We start from the raw sequence: 20,663 nt of genomic DNA, 5'->3' as shown, positions 1-20,663 counted from the left end.
TCAGAGGATTCTTTGTTGTATTCTCAACTAGTCCTACGTATCACTAAAGTGATGGATCCCGATGTACAGCAACCAGTACAGTCTGAGTCTGATAAGGTTTATGAGGACATTGATGATGACCAAACCACCCCACTCCGCATGGGGTTTATTCCATCTTTGCTCAAACTGATTAAACAGTCTTGGGCTAAACCATTGTCTGTGCCACAAATCTCCAGATGAGTCGAAAATTTATACAAGACGCATGGAGACAATACGGCTTTTCTATCCAAGCATCCACCCCTGAACTCGGTCATAGTTGATGCAACTCAAAACAGAGCAAAGAATAAGTCTAATACCACACTGAATAATAAGGAAGGCAGGAAACTCGACATCATTGGTCGTCGAGTATACTCCCTAGCATCCTTCACATTATGTGCTGCTAACTGCCTTGCAGCCATGGGTGCATATCGCCGTTTCTTATGGAACAAAGGACTTCCTTCTCTTCATTTGGCCCAGGGTGAATATAAATCTAGAGGCCTCGCCTTCTATCAGGAGGCCATGGCTGTTGCACGCCAGGAGCGCATCATAGCAAGGCACATAATAGAAGCTGCTTCAAAGCACATGGCCACAGCCATTGCCCTTTGAAGACATGCTTGGCTCCGCTCAGCCCATATGTCTTGATGACTCTCGCATGCGGATTGAGGATCTACCATTTGATGGAGTTGGCCTTTTCGACACCAGGACCGATGAGATCCTTGACAATCTCCAAAAAATGAGGAAAACTGCAAGATCTTACAATACTCAACCTTATTTCAGGCCCCAGGGTTACCAATGGCGTCGCGCATATCCTTACCAGCAATACAGATCATTTTCTGATAAACAGAGATACTTACCTCAGGTTGCATCCACTTTCCAGACTCTCCATGCCACTCAGCATCAACATCCCCGTCAGTCCTTTCGTTGCCCTGAAAAAAAAACCCCAAAGCAGAGCCTTTGACTTTCAAGTCACCCAGTCTCCCCCACTCCACTTACTACATCCTCATTAAACTCAACTCACCACCCATTTTTCATCCTGGGCTGCCATAACCGCTGACAAGGGGGGTCCTCACTATCATTGCTGCTGGTTATGCCATAGAATTTATTGTGCTCTCACCTCCAAGGAGAGTCCTCACTCCACCATCCCATACTCTCAGCCTAGAAGTTCAATCCCTTCTCTCAAAAGATGCTATTTCACCCGTAACCTCACCAGACACCGACCTCGGGTTTTTCTCCAGATACTTCATGGTACCCAAGAGGGATGGTGGCCTCCGCCCTATCCTTGACCTACACAACCTGAATTATTACATCTTTCAGGAACACTTCTGCATGGTTACTCTAGAACACATCTTACCTCTTCTCCAGGGCGACGTTTGGTTTGCTGGCATCTACCTAACCGACACCGATTTCCACATCAGTATACACAACAATCACAGAAGGTTTCGCATTTGAACCGTTAGTCACCGGCAGTGCTGTTCAGATTATGACAGACAACACCACACCCCTCTTTTATCTCGACAAACAGGGCGGGACACATTCCCTTCCCTTGCTTTACCTTACCGTCCAGCTCTGGGAATGGTGTCTCAAGCGGCACATATTTCCAATAGCAGTTTGTATCTCCACTCACCACAATCGTATAGCGGATTCTCTCAGCAGACTCAGTTCACAGACACACGAATGGTCCCTCAATGACTCAATCTTCTGTCATCTAACCCAGTGGTTCTTAACGTGGGCGATAATGCCCCCCAGGGGGCGATTTCATTTTTCAGGGGGGCGGTAGAACGAAAAGGGCTGGTGTGGGGGCGCTGGAGCAGAAGGGGGCGGTAGGGGGCGCTGGAGCAAGCCAAACCTGTGAAGATGGCTGCAGCCTTTTTACAGTGTGCATGAATATATATTTTCCTCCAATTTTAATTTAGTTTCAGACTTTTTGTCTTGAAATTTTTAGTTCCTGCATTTGTTTTTATGCCCTTTTTATATTTCTTTTTGCGTCTTAAAATTCACTTACAACTAAATCATTAAATGTTACTTTTGGGGGGGCATTTCATTTTCTTGGAATTTAATTTTGTTTTCAGGGGTCATTGGATTTAAGTGTAATAAATAAATAAATAAATAAACAAATAAACAAACAAACAAACAAACAAATAAATAAATAAATAAATAAATAAATAAATAAAAAGATAAAAAGATAAAAAGATATCATCATTGTGGGGAGGGGGACGATGATAACTTCCTCAATGGCTCAAGGGGGCGTTTCTTTCAAAAAGGTTAAGAACCACTGATCTAACCACTCTATGGGAGCAACCACACATGGACATTTTCGCATCAACAGAAAACATAAAATGTCCCCTCTTTTGCTCCAGAGCAGGAATAGGCCCTGGCTCCATCGGAGATGCTCTGATGACACCATGCCTAGTTTACCTCTTCCCTCCAAACCCTTTACTCCTAAGGACTATTGTAAAGGTGCACCAGGAGCGTTCCAACGCAATCCTCATTCCCCTGTGGTGGCCGAGACAACCATGATTCACCATGCTCCGCTCCATCTCCATAGACTGCATCCGTCTTCCCCTAATACCTCACCTTCTCACCCAGAATCGGGGTCAAACCTTCCACCCAGATCTTCTCGTACTCCACCTAACAGTGTTGAGAATTCACCCTTGCTAGCTGCCATCCTAGCTTGGCCTAGGAAGCCTGCTGCTACGCAGCTGTACTCATATAAATGGGCTGCTTTTCTTGAATTAGTAACTCTACATCATCTCCCTACTGCACCTACAGCTCTTCACACCATGCTGCAATTCTTTACTCACCTCTTCAGCAAGCATTTGTCCTTGTCTACCATCAAGAAAGAAAAGAAAGAAAGAAAGAAAGCTGACCCCCGAAGAATTGATGCTTTTGAATTGTGGTGCTGGAGGAGGCTCTTGAGAGTCCCCTGGACTGCAAGGAGAACAAACTTATCCATTCTGAAGGAAATCAAGCCTGAGTGCTCACTGGAAGGACAGATCCTGAAGCTGAGGCTCCTATACTTTGGCCATCTCATGAGAAGAGAAGACTCCTTGGAAAAGACCTTTATGTTAGGAAAGTGTGAAGGCAAGAGGAGAAGGGGACGACAGAGGGTGAGATGGTTGGACAGTGTCATCGAAGCAACCAACATGAATTTGACCCAACTACGGGAGGCAGTGGAAGACAGGAGGGCCTGGCGTGCTCTGGTCCATGGGGTCACGAAAAGTCGGACATGACTAAACAACTAAACAACAACAACAACCATCAGGATCTATCTCTCCACTGTAGTAGCTCATCAACCGCCTGATTCTGAAGCCTCTTCACTCTTTCGTCACCCTACGATAAAACAATTTCTTAAGGAGGTCTTCAATCTACGACACACCAGACCACAGCTCCCTCCACAGTGGCCACTACATACTGTTCTATGGAGCCTAATGACATGGTCTTTTGAACCTCTCACCACAACGTCCGATCGCCTTCTTGCCTACAAGACCCTCTTCCTTGCGGCCATTACTTCTGCTCGTAGAGCTTCAGAACTTGTGCTCAGAGTCAATCCACCTTTTCTTCAATTTTACCCAGCCAAGGTCACTCTTTATCTCGATTTTTCTTCCAAAGGTTGTTTCTGATTTCCACCTTAAGCAACCCATCATTTTACCTATCTTTTTTCCATCACCTGTTACTGACTTGAAGTGTTCTTTCCACCTCTTAGACATTAGGTGAGCGTTGCCCTTCTATGTTTCAAGGACTGCTTCTTTCTGCATATCCAAGAGACTTTTTGTTTCTACTCACTTACCACACAGAGAATGCTTTATCTCCTCCCAAACCATCTTTAAGTGGCTTGTCTCAGCCATTCGCTTGGCATATCAGCTGGCTAAAAAGCCTCTTCCAGTTGGAATTAAGGCTCATTCTACGAGGGCAGTGGCTACTTCTGCAGCATTCCTCAGAGGCGTTCCTGTCCCTGATATCTGCAGGGGTGCTACGTGGTCCACACCATCCACCTTTTTCTCTCATTACCACTTGGACCTCCGGGCTAAGTTGGATGCTGCATTTGGACGAGCCGTCCTGTTATCTGTTCTTCTGTGACGTTCCTCCTCCAGTCAGGTAAGCTTGTTAATCATCCATTAGAGTGCATTCACAGAGACCACGAAGAAGAAAGAGAGGTTACTTACCTGTAACTCTGGTTCTTTGAGTGGTCATCTGTGAATTCACACTTCACGTCCGTCCTCCCCTCTGTCTGATCATTTTATTCAGCAACGGGCAGTTTGGGAACTGAGGCACTAGCCAGGATGGGCAGACCACGTGTACTGGGGGTGGTGGTGGTCATGGCGAATTAGTGTTAAGATCTAGAAAATTCGGGAAACATCTGCACAGGTGCAGATTAACCATTAGTGTGAATTCACAGATGACCACTCGAAGAACCAGAGTTACAGGTAAGTAACCTCTCTTTTCTAAGCTTGAGAAGTTCCCATTAAAAAAACATGAAGAAAAAAGATATTTCTCTTTCATTGTGAGGTGGTCTTCTTGCTAATATTGAATAATGAACAGTAGTGAGTATCTAGAGCAGAAGTATGCAGGATCTGCTCCAGGGTTGGGGTCTTCACTGTCGTCGTTGTCGTTTAGTCGTGTCCAACTCTTCGTGACCCCACGGACCAGAGCACGCCAGGCCCTCCTATCTTCCACTGCCTCCCGGAGTTCTGTCAATTTCATGTTGGTTGCTTCGCAGACACTGTCCAGCCATCTCATCCTCTGTCATCCCCTTCTCCTCTTGCTGTCACACTTTCCTAACATCAAGGTCTTTTCCAAGGAGTCTTCTCTTCTCATGGGATGGCCAAAGTACTGGAGCCTCAGCTTCAGGATCTGTCCTTCCAGTGAGCACTCAGGGTTGATTTCCTTTAGAATTGATAAGTTTGTTCTCCTTGCAGTCCAGGGGACTCTCAAGAGCCTCCTCCAGCACCACAATTCAAAGGCATCAATTCTTCGACGGTCTGCTTTCTTTATGGTCCAGCTCTCAAATCCATACATCACGACAGGAAAAACCATAGCTTTGACTATTCGGACTTTTGTTGGCAAGGTGATATCTCTGCTTTTTAAGATGCTGTCAAGGTTTGTCATCACTTTCCTCCCCAGAAGCAGGCGTCTTTTAATTTCGTGGCTGCTGTCTCCATCTGCAGTGATCATGGAGCCCAAGAAAATATAATCTGTAACTGCCTCCATATCTTCCCCTTCTATTTGCCAGGAGGTGATGGGACCAGTGGCCATGATCTTAGTTTTTTTGATGTTGAGTTTCAGACCGTTTTTTGCACTCTCCTCTTTCACCCTCATTACAAGGTTCTTTAATTCCTCCTCACTTTCTGCCATCAGAGTGGTATCATCTGCATATCTGAGATTGTTGATATTTCTTCCGGCTATCTTAATTCCGGTTTGGGATTCCTCCAGTCCAGCCTTCCGCATGATGTATTCTGCATATAAGTTAAATAAGCCGGGGGACAATATACAGCCTTGTCATACTCCTTTCCCAATTTTGAACCAATCAGTTGTTCCATATCCAGTTCTAACTGTTGCTTCCTGTCCCACATATAGGTTTCTCAGGAGATAGACAAGGTGGTCAGGCACTCCCATTTCTTTAAGGACTTGCCATAGTTTGCTGTGGTCTTCACTGTGCTTCTACTGAAATAGTCATGTGCTGAACCGCGATCAAATCTTCCTGGCGTGCCAAGTCCATTATGGGATTCTCTTAACCTCTTTGCCTAACTTGCCCAATGGGAACTGTTGTCTGGTTAGAATACTGCTTGGAAAGAAGATGGGATACATGTGTAATTGTGAACTTCCATTTACTGTGCTTTTGAATTTCCCTTCTACTCAACGGCTGAAATCCTGTTGTGCTACTTTGAGTGTCCAGTGGTGATAAAGTTTTCAGCAGTGGCAAATCGCTGCTTATTTGAAGCTTCCTTTGGGAGTTTTTTGAGTGCAAGCGGCCTTGTTGCATTGTGCATGATTCACGTGCACCCCGAGATCACCTTTAATCAGTGACATTTGGCCACCGCTGATGACATCCTTACCATTGCACAACCAGAGCTGTGCTACAGGATTCTAGCCAGTCATGGAATTTATTAGTAAGCATAAAACAAATTCACGCGCCAGTTTCAGAACAGAACGAAGCTGTACCAGAACTGTTTGAAGTACATAACATTGCAACAAAATAGAGAGCTTTCCAAAATCAAATTAATCATTAAAACAATATTAAGAGGGGTTGTGGTTGTGTGGGTTTTTAAATAAAGCAGCCACCTACAAGCAATAGTTGATCCCCAACATCACCTCCATAGGAGGTGGAACAGGTAATAGGGCCTTGAATGAACAAAACATTCTCCAGGCAGATTCATGCAAGAGCACATAATATTTCAGATACCCTGCCCCCCAAAACTGTTTACCTATATGCCTCATCTCTTCTTCCCTTTTGATATTTCATTTCATTGTCCTTCCTCGCAGTCCCTTTGAGTACTTCTGTATAGCTGGGTGGTGCTGTGACAGGCCAGTGGTGCTTATTTGAGTCTCAGAGCATATGAGTCTGACTCATGGGTTTAAACATCTGGGGTTATCAGCAGCAAAGTTTACCTAGCGATTTGGAGGTTAAAACTGCTCCCTGAACGACTGACAGGGCTGGAAGTCTTGTTTGTGAAGCTGCAGCAGCATCCATGAAGTGCATAGAGCTACCAGGCAAAGAACGGGTCTAACTTTCAGTGCAGAATATTGTAGGCATGATGGCTTTGGAGCTAGCACTTTTCTGATGGTTCCTGCTTGCCTCTGTTGTGCTTGTTAGCATTAACTAACACTTACCCGCTTGTAACAGATTTTCATTGTGGTGTCATGTGACCCCATCTATCTCAAGCCTTCACTTTCAGATAACAACTGCCTTTATGCATGTGCGTTTCTGCTAAGGGAGAGAAGGCAGAATAGTGAGTTTAGTGCCCTTCATTCAAATATATTTAATTTGGTCAAATGAAATGCTAAGGTGAAAGGGGAAAAAAAAACCTTTTTAAGTAGGTGCGAGGACACTTCCAAACAGTAGGGGTACTTTTGTTGTTTAATGTGGCACTTCCATTATGCCTTGTTACGTTGGCGTTTCAGCTCCTGCACCAGTGCTTCAATGCAGTTCATAATTATTTCCACTGCATAAATTGAGCTATGTACCTTTTATTTACATTGTGGTAAGGGAATGACTTTCTCCTTACCCAGCAAAGTGTCAGCTCTGAGCCCTCTAATCACGATAGGTGGACAACCTGTAGTGGAGACAGAAAAAGAACCTCCACCAACCTGAAAGTCTGCTTGCTTCCATTTTGTATACTGCAACTGTTTGACTTTGTCCTTGTGCAAATCAAATTGTCCAGGCTGGGTTAGAAGCTTCCTTTCATCTTTTGTTTCTTTCCCTAGTAAGTGTTTAAGGACAAGTCCTGTCTGGTTGAGAGAGGTACTGTTGTGCATCTTGGTTTTTATAATGTCTGTGTGGATACTGTTTGAGTTATGTGAGTAAGCATCCATCTGGGAAATTAGATTATTCCAAGATTTTTATAGAAATGTCCAAAAAAAATAGTGTTTGTTTTTGGACATACTATGGCAGGCTTCCGTGGAAAAGACAGTAATGATGGGAAGGTTGGAAGGCAGCAGGAAAAGAGGAAGACCGAATGAGAGATGGACTGATTCCCTAAAAGAAACCAAAGTCTTGAGTATATGAGACCTGAGCAGGGCCGTTGGGGATAAGACATTTTGGAGATTAATAAGGTCACCCTAAGTCAAGAGTGACTTGATGGCACAACAATAACAACAAGCAATATATACCTGTAACGTGTGCTGTCAAGTCAGAACCAATTTATAACAACCCTAATGGGGCTTTCAAGGTAAGCGAAATATTTAAAGAGTGGTTTTACCAGATCCACTCCCTGAGTCAGTTTCTATGGCCAAGTGGGGATTTGAACTCTGCTCTCCAAAGTCCTAGTCCGTCACTCTATCCACTTCACCACACTGCATATCCCATTTCTCTAACAGACAAGGCAAAACATAAACTGGACTGGTCCAGTACTATTCCGGTTATCTGATTTTTCCAAACGGTACCACTAGAATCATTATGAAAACTTGCCAGCTGCATTAACAAGACCCTTCTTTAGGGCATCCAAAAAGAAGTATGCTATATAGGCAATAGAAGCTCCACAACTTTGCTTGGAAGGATTTGAGAAGACATAAGTTATACATAGTTTGAATTGTCCAAGATCTACTGTTAGGTTTAGCTGTGATCTGAATATGCTAGTTGTTTCATTTATTTGGAGATGAGGATAAAATGCAGCTGAAATAAGTACCAAGTGATTGACACATGATTGTGCCATAAGGTTTTCCACTTGATTTGCAAAAAAAGCTGGAACAGTATGAAATATTTATAGCTGCATGGGGTGGTGTGTGTCTTCCTGAGGCCCAATAATCCCTTTTCTGGACACAGGGAAGAAGATCTGTAAATGCTCCTTTCAAAATGTATCTTCAACAGAAAATGCTGATAGTGCCAGAGCTGTGGCTTGCACATTGTGAATACAAAGAACATAATGGGAAGATTAGTGCACTGGGATTGTGTCCATAGGATTAATTCTTTAACTGGGAATTAGACAATTGGGTGTTATGATTTGGTTGGCTGTTCCTATCCATCCATTTTACTATCATAACTTAACACTGATATGCATGAGGGACTTGAGAAATGTCCAGAACTATAAGTGGTGAAATGAAGGTTTTGCTTTATAGTTGTTTAAGAATAGTTTTTATATTCCAAATCAAAGGAGCTTGGTGTCCTTGATTTCTGGGTTTTTGCTGAATTTGCAGTTTGCTTGGATAGTTGCAGAATCTTTGGTATGTAGCTCTGGCATGGCTGAATTGCACAACAATTTTATTGCAATGACAGACACAAACTGCATTCAGTTTTCCTGCCGTGAAGATCTATGCATTGAGTATGAGCACCTGCATAGAAGTCTCCATATGTAAAGCTTTATATATGCCGGCATTATACATCACTGAAAGTCATGGTGCCTTGGACGATTCTCTTGAACTGGTTGTCCAGGGTCATTGTGTGAAATGGGTCTGGTGTTAGAACCCGATAAGTAAGATCAAGGTTGTTTCTTTTTGTTGTTCTTAAAAATATGTTTTTAGTATTGCTTTTATTGTTATTTGTTTAATTCTTTTTTAATACTGTAATAATTTGTTATTTATTTTTATATTGTTCATTTTTAATGCTATAACCTGTCTTTGATCCTTTTTAGGATAACGTTGGCATCAAAATATTTTAAATAAATAGATAGTAGAGCAGCCCAGATGGGACTTTGTTAAAATCATTTTGAATTCAGGTATCTGGAAACTAGGAACCCTGCACCAAAATGGTGTAATCAGGCATCTCTTTGCTGTACTTGGATAACAATGCTAAGCAGCTTGTTGCCTGGTCAGGGATCAGTTTCCTCTAACTGTGTTTGTTACTTACCTTTTTCTGGTGCTTATGCATCTACTTCCCTAATGCTTGTTTTGCCTACAGACTACAGTGGTCCATGGAGTAATTTTACACTTTAGCTGGTGGACCAGGAAGTTCCTGGCTATTTGAGTTAAGTAACAACGAGTATCAAGGGTTGCCAACAGTGCTAACAATAGCAGGAGGCTGCTTGCTACCACTGCAGGCATGGGGCTTTTTCTTTACATATTTGAGCAACCTTTGCTGCAGCTGTGAGGCTTCCGCTTAGGTCATTGTCCTAGGTGACTCTGTCTTGTTCTGACCCAGTTGCAACAGTATTTCCCAAACTTTGATCTTCAGGTGCTCTTAGGCTACAACTGCCGTTGCCTCTTGCCATTGACTCTATTGGTTAGCGATTGGTTAGGGAATTATAGCAACACATTAGCTGGGGATGTAAAGCTGGGAAAGGCTGTTTGTCTTTGCTCTTATTAGAGGAGCCATATCCCGTCTCCAGATCTGACCAACTGTTCTATTTTCTGGAAAAGACCCTGATGTTAGGAAAGTGTGAAGGCAAGAGGAGAAGGGGACGACAGAGGATGAGATGGTTGGACAGTGTCATGAAAGCTACCAACGTGAATTTGACCAAACTCTGGGAGGCAGTGGAAGACAGGAGGGCCTGGCGTGCTCTGGTCCATGGGGGTCACGAAGAGTCAGACACGACTTAACGACTAAACAACAAGAAAAGGGAATTTATCCCTTTCTCCTTGTACTCTTTTAGCCCTTTTGAGGCTGCTTTTTCCACCCAAAGAGAAGGCACAAAACCATAGAAATACTTATTTGTTTCTTATGGGTCCATAGTGATCTGCTGTTGAGCAAATAGGGAAAGGACTTAGATCAGGAAAGTGGTAACGCTATCTCTGCCTCAACGTCACCCCCTAGATCTTATACATGTTCCTCATTATCTGCTTTGAACCAAATTGAATAATTTATGAAAGGAGGAGATGGCTAGGACACAGGGGCTCCCCTGGGTTGGATCCTGATGGGGCCATCCATCACCAGAAGTGGGGTTGCATTGCTTCTGAGTTTCCTGTTTGTTTGTGTTTGTTTGTTTGTTTTAGTATTTTTCATTGTAAAACTGCATTGAGTTTCTTGGTGTAGAAATGCAGTGTACAAAGACATCACAGATAACACCATGAATCTTGTAGTGTCCTGCCAAGCTTGACATATCATCCCCCACTTCCTTTACCAGATAATAGTTACTTAAGTGTCCACAATAAGCTTTACAGTTCTGTGTTCAATATTTTGGCTAAGGGCCTTTGTTCATTGTGTATGACAGGAGGCCAGGGCTGAGTATGAATCTGTCAGGAGTGGAAGTCAATCCTGATTTTCTGAAGAGCTTACCTGTAGCATGTGTTCAGATTCCTAAGTGGTACGACAGAATTCATTAGCCTGTTATTAAGCTATTAGTCCATGGTTCCCTCTTCGCTGTAGAAGAGAAGGAAGCCCATTCTCAATGGCAGTCATTCCCAACCTTGGGTCTCCAGATATTCTTGGACTGTTAACTCCCAGAAATCCTGGCCAGCACAGCTAGTGGTGAAGGCTTCTGAGAATTTTAGTCCAGGAACATTTGGGGACCCAAAGTTGGGAACCACTCCTTTTTTGCTTGTGTGGAGATGAGAGGTTTCTAGCCTCATGACTGGGTGGTTTTTTAAAAGCTACTGTATTTATTGCTGTGGACTAGCAGAGGAGAAATTGAGTGGCCTAATCCCCTCCCTCTCGTTTCACTCGCTTGCATAGTATTCCTGCTTGCTTAAGGCTGCCAAATGAGTCATTAAGTACAAGATATCTTGTGTATTTTTTTTTCTTCATTTCAAATGTTGGTTGTATAGAATTGCAGCTGATAAAGCAGTCGACAGAGCAGTTACATTAAACTTAATTTCTCAGATGGCTTGTTCTAGTTTTTAAATTGTGATCTGCTTAGTTTGATCCTTCTTCTCCCACACCCTTTTTAAAGATTCATTTCACCTTTCCGGATTGTCCGTGATAATGTGGGAGCCAAGACTGGTAGGTAGAAGCCAGCTATAGAAAGGGACTTGTAATAATAATAAAGAACTCATTTTGTAGTGTCCGTAGCTGCTAAGCGCAGTGGTGATAAAAGTATCAAGTGTTTTGATATTGGCGGGTTTGAAGCGTGACCTAGTTTGTCCTTAGTAATGCACATATTCCATTGCCATTCTCTTGTAAACATGCTCAAGAGTTGGACCTAAAGTATCTTTTGTTTGTTGTGTTTTCAGAAAGTAATGACCTAGACAAGGAGGAAAGGGAAATTTCAAGGCATGTTTGGGGAGGAAATGTTTGATGGAGTAGCGAAGTGTTCCTGGAACATTTATCAGTGAATGGTATCTCCTAAGTGTACTTACTCCTACCGATTAATACCCAGGCAAGTGGAAACCACTGGTGGAGTAATTCAGTATGTTATGGCTGAAGATTGTTGGCCTTGAGGTGGTTCATTGGCTGCTAGAATCCGTTAAGGCTGGTTGGCAAAAGGGCCAGAGCTGCTGTATAGTCCATGAGCCTCAGCTGAACAGAAATCTTTGGGTTTTGGCAGCTGAAATCTTGAGCAGACGGGAAGTTATTTGTGAGGTATTCAAAAAATAAATCATGAAAAAGTATAACTACTATTTTCGCCTATAGCCTTTGTGTGGTATACCATGAGAAGAACTACAAAATCATTTTGGCAGAGATCTCTCCCTCTCTCAACTTGCTTATCTGTTTTACTTTGCTCCTGCAGACTCAGTTATAAGCAGTTCCCTGAAGGGGAGGACAACACATACACATTGTCTTTCTCTGTTGTAGCAGCTAAACGTTCTGTGTCTCGCGGGGTTGGAAGAAATGCTGAGAGAGGGGTGCTTTGTCTCCTCTGTCCACTAAGATGCTTTCCTCTAGAACTGAGTGTCTTCATTCTGCAGCTGAAACAGCCCCTTAATGTGCAGAATTAAAAAAGTGGTTTTATAATACTATAACAAAGTGTTGAGTATCATAGAAATGTTATTTTTTTACAAGGTCTCTGATAAGGTGATGGTAGAAAGGCGAAATATTTAGGCATGTAAGCAACATGAAATACATGGCTGAGTGTCCGTGTTGCTAAGTTTTAATATTTAGGCATTGAATGAACAGGTAGATGATTCAGTGGGAAAAAATCAGACTTTAAAAGGTGGAGGAGAAAGGAAAAGGAAGGTTATTTTACAATATACTGTTCAAAGGAGAGGGAAAGAGTATGATGCCAGAGTGGTTAGGGTGTCATATCAGGACTCCAGAAAAAATGATTTCAAATTGCCACTCAGCCATGAAGCCTACTTGGAGCAGTCACCATTTCCCCCCCCCCCCGAAATATCCTGATAAGGTGGTTGTGAGAACAGTGAGGCAGGGAGTACCTAGGGACAGGTGCTGAGGGAGAGATCTCTGCATGGTACCTCATGGAGCGGCTAATACAGGGGTCGGCAAAATGAACCCTTCCAGATTTCATTGGACTTCAGAGGCCCGTCTTTTGAACCACTGTCCATGCTAGCTTGGACTAACGGGAATTGTAATCTGGAGGGCTGCATTTTGGGTAATGTAGTTTTCCATATTTCAGTGGCCCGGCTTGCCCACCCCTCTCTGGAAAGCTATATGGGCCTGGATAGGAGAGATACAGTCGTGCCTCGCTTTACGATTGCCCTGTATAATGACGAATTCGCGTAACAATGCCTTTTTTGCTATCGCAAAAGCGATTGCAAAACGATGCTTCCTATGGGCAAAATCCGCTGTGCGATGATTGGTTTCCTGCTTCGGGAACCGATTTTTCGCATTGTGACAATCAGCAGACAGCTGATCATCGGGTTCCAAAATGACCGCTGGCTGAAGAAAATGGCTCCCCGCTGTTTTCTAGGATGGATTCCTCGCTATACAGGCACCGAAAAGGGCCGCCGTATGGAGGATCTTCACTGGACGGTGAGTTTTTAGTCCATTGGAACACATTAACCGGGTTTTAATGCGTTTCAGTGGGTTTTTTATTTTCGCTTTATGATGTTTTCGCTCTTCAGTGATTTCGTTGGAACGAATTAACATTGTTAAGTGAGGCACCACTGTACCTTGGAAAAATTAAAAGGATGCAGAGAGTGCAGTGGGCTGGATTTATTCTTTTTGTGACTTGCCATCTCATATAAGTTGTCCATTGTTTGTGCCTCTTAGGAACTAAGAGAAGACAATTATTAGAAGGTTTATCAGATATTCAGGATTTAGGGCCTTTGTAGCACTCTTAGGCACGCTGTCAGTCACATCGCTGTGTCTTATTAGCTTCTGTTCTTTGCACTAAGTGGCATCAGCTGCATGAACACATTACTGGTAAAATGGCACTTCCAGCCTGCTGTACAAAACTGACATGGAAAGATCCGATTACAGTTGATAATCATTGTCAGTGATAGTTATCATATCCTAGCCATGCCTCATCTTTTAATCACAGTTTTTAGTTCCATTTTAACAGTCTGGAGTGGTTCTTATTCAGGGCCACGTAGACGTAGTCTAGGTGGGATGCTTGGTTTTTAAAATAATTTTCAATGACTAATTGAATTATTATTTTTATTTGTGTTAACTCTGAGGAATGCTTCTGTAATTTTATGTCCTTAAATGTATAGTAATTTAATGCTCGTAAACCAGACCTGGGCAAAGTGCAGCCCGAGGGCCACATATGGCCTGTGAGCCGCTCCTGTCCGGCCCGCGAACAGTTTTGAACATCAAAACCATTTATAGCTTTTTGTCTAAAGTTGATCAGTTGCTTATCTTTAACATACCGCAAAAAAACCTCTTTAGTATTTGTGAAGATTAACAAGTTTAAAATAAAAACAATAATAATATCACTGTTTCATTTTATTTTTAAGTAAAGTTGGTTCGGCCCCCGAACACAGTTCAGATTTTTCATGTGCCCCCCCCCCCTGTAGAAATTAATTGCCCACCCCTGTCATAAACAGATAAATGTCTTATTCTGGAAATGTGGATTTTTGTTTCTATCATGGTGGAACCCAGATTTTATTTTTTTGGTTGAGTGATCAGTAGAGCAAAAAGACAGAAGGTCGAGAACGACTGATTTCCATATTCCAGGCTCTAAGAACAGGTGAAATAAAGGAGGAAGAGGGCCATGATAAATATAAGAAAATGTAAAGTAATGCACATTGAGGCAAAAAAATCAAAACTTTTTTATCAGCTAATGGTTTCTGAGCTGTCCGTGACGGATCAGGAAAGAGATCTTCATGTGCTGGTGAACAGCTCAATGAAAATGTCAACCCCGTGTGCGCCGGTAGTAAAGACGGCCCATTCCCTGCTAGGGATCAATAACAGCCAACATTATAACACCATTGTACAAAATGCTGGTAAGGCTGCACCTGGAGTATTACATACAGTTCTGGTCACCACATCTCAAAAAAGACACAGTGGAACTGGAAAAGGTGTAGAAGAGAGCGACTCAAATGATGACTCGGCTGGGGCACTTCCCTTATTAGGAAAGGATACAGCGCTTGGGGCTCTTTTGTCTAGACTCTAGAGAAAAGGTGCCTGAGGGGGGACATGATTGAGACATATAAAATTATGCAAGGGATGGATAAAATGGAGAGAGGGAAACTCTTTTCCCTCTCATGCAATACCAGAACCAGGGGACACCCACTCCAATTGAGGGTTGGGAGAGTGAGAAGAGATAAAAGAAAAGATTTATTGACCCAGCTTGTTGTTGGTCTGTGGAACTCCTTGCCACAGGATGTCGTGATGGCATCTGGCCTCGATGCCTTTAAAAGGGGATTGGACAGATTTTGGGAGGAAAAATCGATTGTAGGTTACAAGCCGCGATGGGGATGTACAATCTCCAGGCTTAAAAGGAAGGCATCTTAAAATGCTAGATGCAAGGGAGGGGTATCAGGAGACAGGTATCTAATTGTCTTGTGTGCTCCCAGAGGCATCTGATGGGGCCACTGAGAGATACAGGAAGTTGGACTAGATGGGCCCTTGGCCTGATCCAGCAGGGCTCTTCTTATGTCCCGAATAGCATGTTAGAAAAGGCAGGTGTATATCAAAACATTGCCTGCTTAGAAAACTTGGAAATGTCTCAGGTCCTCAGGGCAAAGAGCCTTCTGTATTGGCTGTTGGCAGCAACCACTTCATAATTCCTGGGCAATGCATCCAGTGTCGGTTTGCTAGTGGTCAGGCACATGTGACGGTGCTGAGAAAGCACAATCTAAACTGGTTTTTCTATTTCATTTGGAACACAAAGCATCACTTGGATTCTAGACTGTGATAAGTGCAAACCATGGCTTGTTGTGCCATCTGAAATCTTGTGTAGAAGATTCAACTCAGATGTTCATGTAAGTTTCCATTAGAGGGAAAATTGCTGTAATGCTTTGGCTAACGGTGCATGCTTACCAGAAGTGTACTTCTGTATCTCTGAACCATGAGCTGCTTGGTTTAAATTATGACAGCTAAAATAAACATTCCTTAGTTTGGCCTATATAGGTATGTTCTGCAACTGTTATGCAAACACAACCTTTGTAACAGAAGGCCACAAAATAGCCTCCAACCGTAGTTCTGAAAATCTTTCTTGTAAAAGATAAAATTACGAGGTAACATGGCCTTACTTGTCTGAGCTACCAATGAATGATGAAGACTCTTTTTGTGGTTTTGCTTTCAAAGATGTCTCTTCCAGAAAGGTATGCCTCTGAAGTTCACCCCAAGATTACTTTTAAATGTAAAACTGAAGCAGAAATTTTCTATGCTATTGTTGTATTGTGAAAACTATATCGTGTTTTGAAGTGAATTATTATTAAGAGTGTTTGTTGTAATTATGATCCTTTGCTATATTTTTGTATTGCTGTTCTTACTTTGTGAGTGATTTGGGGGACATCTCTGTGGAAGGATAATATGCAGATTAGATTGAATAACCAGAGTGGGGGGTTTAGTTAGTACAAATCTCTTTACATGTTTACAGTGATATGCAAAGAAGCATATAGTATAACAGCACATCTGTGCTAGATAAACATACTGTTGCTTCTATTTAATTTGTGCAAACATACAGCCGGCTATATGCATTGCCTCATAGTACACAAGGGCTTCATTCGGATGTAACACTAAGCCTGTGTTTAGTGGCATAAGAATTACTAGCATTAAGCCTTGTGTCCAGTGTGGTCTCCTTCCTTCCACCCAGACTCTAGGGGACTGGAGTATTTTACCTGCATTTTAGATTAACTGTAGCATCGAGATAAACTGTGGTTAATCTTAACTGTGGTTTGTTAAAACAAGCACATTTCAAACTGTAGTTCATGTAGCAGACTTGTTTCACCTGGTCAGTAGTTAAGATTCGCTTCAGAACAGAATTCACACAAACTGAAGCTAATTTGAAACAGAAGCAGAAATGGTTTCGTGTTAGGTAGCTAGCGCACAACATGGTCTTATTTGCAGAAACTCAAATATTGACAACATAAATACATGTTGCATAGCTAGTTATTCTCTCAAATCCATGTCTATACAAGCTGAAGGAAACAAATATTCCACTAGTTTCACAGATGATAACAGTTGGGGTAAATGTTTTGTCTGCATAATGATTTGTAGTCGCTAAAGAATGAGTTGTTTCTTCAAGTTTGCCCTGAAAAAGCAAAAAACAAAAAAGTGCCCCCTCCCAAGCACAGTTGAAAGAGCCAACATTTTAAATGTATACATAAGCTTCTTGGTTTTTATTTTTAATTTTTGATGTTTGCATTCAACCTAGATTGGCTCCTCTACAAGGTCCATTGAATTTAATGGTGCTTGACATGGATTGATCAACTGAGTGCTCATTTCATAATTCATTGCATTAATTTTGCCAAAGTTTGCTTTAGAAACATCCTGCTTTTGTTGCATTACATGTTGAGCGTCATAGGTCTTTATGGATGCCCTTCTGAAATTTTCTCTAGTTTGCTCTTGCTGTATAAAATAGCTGTAGTCATTTGTTGCTTGCATAAATGTACTCTCTACCAGGGGCGGGGAAACTGCATGTTTCCAGCTTTGACAGAACAGAAGCCATTTCCCTGTGAAGTAGAACATTGGTTTTAAAAGAGGTGGGCTACGACATCCTTTAAAATTCCAGCCATTCCTCTATGGAGTTTTATGGATCGACAGAAGGGGCAGAAAAAAAAAAAATTCACCCATATCTTCGAAGAAGTCTCACTCTGTAACAATGTTGGAAACAGAAATCAGTTTTCTAATCATACTTTGGAGGTGAAAGAGCTCATTGCAACGTACGGTCCTACTGGCAACAAGAAACAGCAGTTAAAGTGATTTAAACATTATTTAAATTGATTAATACATTTCCAGGCAAATTACACAAGGGGGAAATCGATTTTTGGGGACTGCAAAGCAAGTTTTTTCCCCCAACTGCCCAGCAGGTGCTTTTTAAAATGCCTTGCATCTAAAATTGATTCAGTTCAATGTGGTTTTGTGGAACACTGCTTTCATTTTGATTTTTGCCTGTGTGGATTTTGGGTGGCAGGGACACCACAGTGTTCCCTTTTATTTATTTTAAATTCTTTCTTAAGTGTTTATCGTTGCATCGTTTTCTCAATATTTTTGGCATTACAACCACCTAACCCATTCGCTCCACTCATCCAGTGAAGGAGATGGTGAAGCAGCAGAAGACCAGTGGACCTGGACTATCCTCCATTTCCTGGCACAGCCTTTCTGCTTCCGCACAGCACATGCACTAGAATACGTAGGAAGGTCTGCACCCACTCTGTGCCTGCTCTGTGCCCATAGAAGAAGCGCACTGGGACACGGAAGACAGCCAGCATGCCAGGAATGTCCCTAGGAGTCACTTGATTTAGTGATGTATCACTTTAAAAAGAAAATTAAATCAAAGTGTGCTCTGCAAATAGAATGGAAGTGAGTCAAAGTGATTTTAAGTCAGTGTGAATATGCCTGCTGAGTTATATACCATGTGACTTTACAGCAATTAAAAAAAATTGGGACGGGAATCAATGTAAATCGTCGGTGTGACTGAGCCCTAAGAGGAAGATTGTTGTGTCTTTTTGGTTGGTTAGTCTTTTGAATTTAACATTTGTTTGTTGTTTTGTGCCCTTTTTAGCTAGGAAATAACTAAACAAACAAGCTTGATAGTTTTTTATTTAATGTGAGCAGCCAGACATTTTTGACCATTGAGATGTAGGAGAAATAACAGCATGTGAAATTAAGTGAGAGCAATCGATTTACTGTATACATTCTTTGAAAGTTAGAACTGAGTATTTTAATAGGTTTTTCTAATTCTATATCAAAGTATAAGAACAGGTGAAGAAAATTAACATATATATTTAATTTATGAAAATAGCACATTATTTTTACATTTACGAGAAACAGAATTTGATAAATCTTATATTGAACATTCTTAATATGACCTAGGGAGAGAGAATTTGCTTGTTAGTGGTACAGTTTGACCAATGCTGACTGAAACATCTTTGATAATGTCGTTAGTTAATACCTTGTAACACAGATTGTTTATTTTTAGTATTGTGGACTGGAGAATAAAAGAGTGCCAATCTAATAAAAAATTACTTTCTTCTTCAGTCCTGGTCTGTGTGTCTTAAGACAATATACATTTTAACGTACTAAACTGGGATGCACTCTCTGTGTCTTTGAAAGAATCTTTACTCTCTATCTCTTGCTGTCATTTAATCTTCATTTATTGAAAACCTTGATCAAAATCTCAAGACATTTGCATTTGGGGTGGGGGTGATGAGGAACTGCTGGATAGTTCGGTGGCTTAAGCCTCTGGCTGCAAAGCCAGAGGTTCAATTCCCCATCTGTGCCATCTTGACAGGGGCTGGACTCGGTGATCCATAGGGTCCCTTCCAGCTCTGCAGATCTAAGGCTAAGGTTAAATAACAGTGAAAAATCAAAGAACACTGATAGATAGCAATGTAAAAAATTCTGGAAATTTTAAGGCTGTTTGGGAAATACCCAGTATTTTCCTGTGGATTTCTTCAGGGGAAGCAGGTTGTGAATATACATGCATTGCTATAAAACCTAAACGTATTTAACAACGTAACTGTGTGATTTGTACCATCATATAGCATTGAGTTGATATGTTTATGCCAAGACCAGTCTTAGGTACACTTCATCAGAAGGAAGACACCCTTTGTCTAGTGGAGCTTACTCCCATGTATAGTAATAATAATAAATAATAACAACCTTAGAACTACAGAGCTGGAAGGAACCCAATGGATCATCAAGTCCAGCTCCTGTGAAGGATGCGCAGCTGGGAACTGTACCCCCAACCTCTAGCTTTGCAGCCAGAGGCCTGAACCACAGAGCAATCCAGCAGGTAAGTAGACATAGGGTATGCCCTATGGTGGTGGCGCTGTGGGCTAAACTGCAGAAGCCTGTGCTGTAGGGTCAGAAGACCAGCAGTTGTAAGATCGAATCCACGTGACAGAGTGAGCGCCCGTCGTTTGTCCCAGCTCCTGCCAACCTAGCGGTTCGAAAGCATGTAAATGCAAGGAGATAAATAGGGACCACCTCGGTGGGAAGGTGACAGCGTTCCGTGTCTAAGTCGCACTGGCCTTGTGACCATGGAAGATTGTCTTTGGACAAAACGCTGGCTCTATGGCTTGGAAACAGGGATGAGCATCGCCCCCTAGAATCGAACATGACTGGACAAAAATTGTCAAGGGGAACCTTTACCTTTACCTATGCCCTCAAAAAAGTAACAGATTATTTAGTATTAGAATTGAGGAGATGGGGAGAAGGGCAAAAGAATAGCAAATATAGAGTGTTTGTGGTATCTCCGAATTAGATCAAAGGTCATTAGAAGAGAGCAAGAAAGACTCTGCATCTTCTTATGAAGATGGCAACACCATCTAGATGCAGAAATACATTTTAGATAAAAGTTTGAATGTATCCATAGTATACATAGAAATTAGAATTCTACGGTGTTGCTGATTTCGAATGTGTGGTAGTCAGGGTTCACTGTGAAAATATGAAGTTTTACTTAAAGAAGAAACATGCCTATGGAGAATAAGAAAATCAGCGTTAACAATTAATGCTGGTGGACCGTAGGGTTCTCAAGCAATAAACAGATTGTCGTTTGATTACGTAGGCCACCCTTTATAGTTATCGCTGGCTATTCCCATTGTCTCCA

The 20,663-nt window shown here is 42.0% G+C and overlaps 1 protein-coding gene across 5 annotated transcripts in view; it reads left to right on the top strand.

The window, feature by feature from the left end:
* MYO1B (myosin IB) overlaps positions 1-20,663 on the top strand; it is a 158,155-nt gene that overhangs the window by 10,060 nt on the left and 127,432 nt on the right. The window contains exon 1 of one of the 5 annotated variants that reach the window (XM_020810513.3): positions 16,067-16,209. The exons of the other annotated variants lie outside the window; for them this stretch is intronic. The gene's annotated coding sequence lies outside the window, so the exon portion shown is untranslated. Of the gene's footprint in view, positions 1-16,066; positions 16,210-20,663 lie in introns of those variants that run through there. 5 annotated transcript variants of the gene reach the window in all.

This window comes from Pogona vitticeps, chromosome 1 (genome assembly GCF_051106095.1).
Source record: "Pogona vitticeps strain Pit_001003342236 chromosome 1, PviZW2.1, whole genome shotgun sequence".
Taxonomy (NCBI): domain Eukaryota; kingdom Metazoa; phylum Chordata; class Lepidosauria; order Squamata; family Agamidae; genus Pogona; species Pogona vitticeps.
Note: the sequence above shows the minus strand (reverse complement) of the source record. Positions and strands in the feature narration are given on the sequence as shown.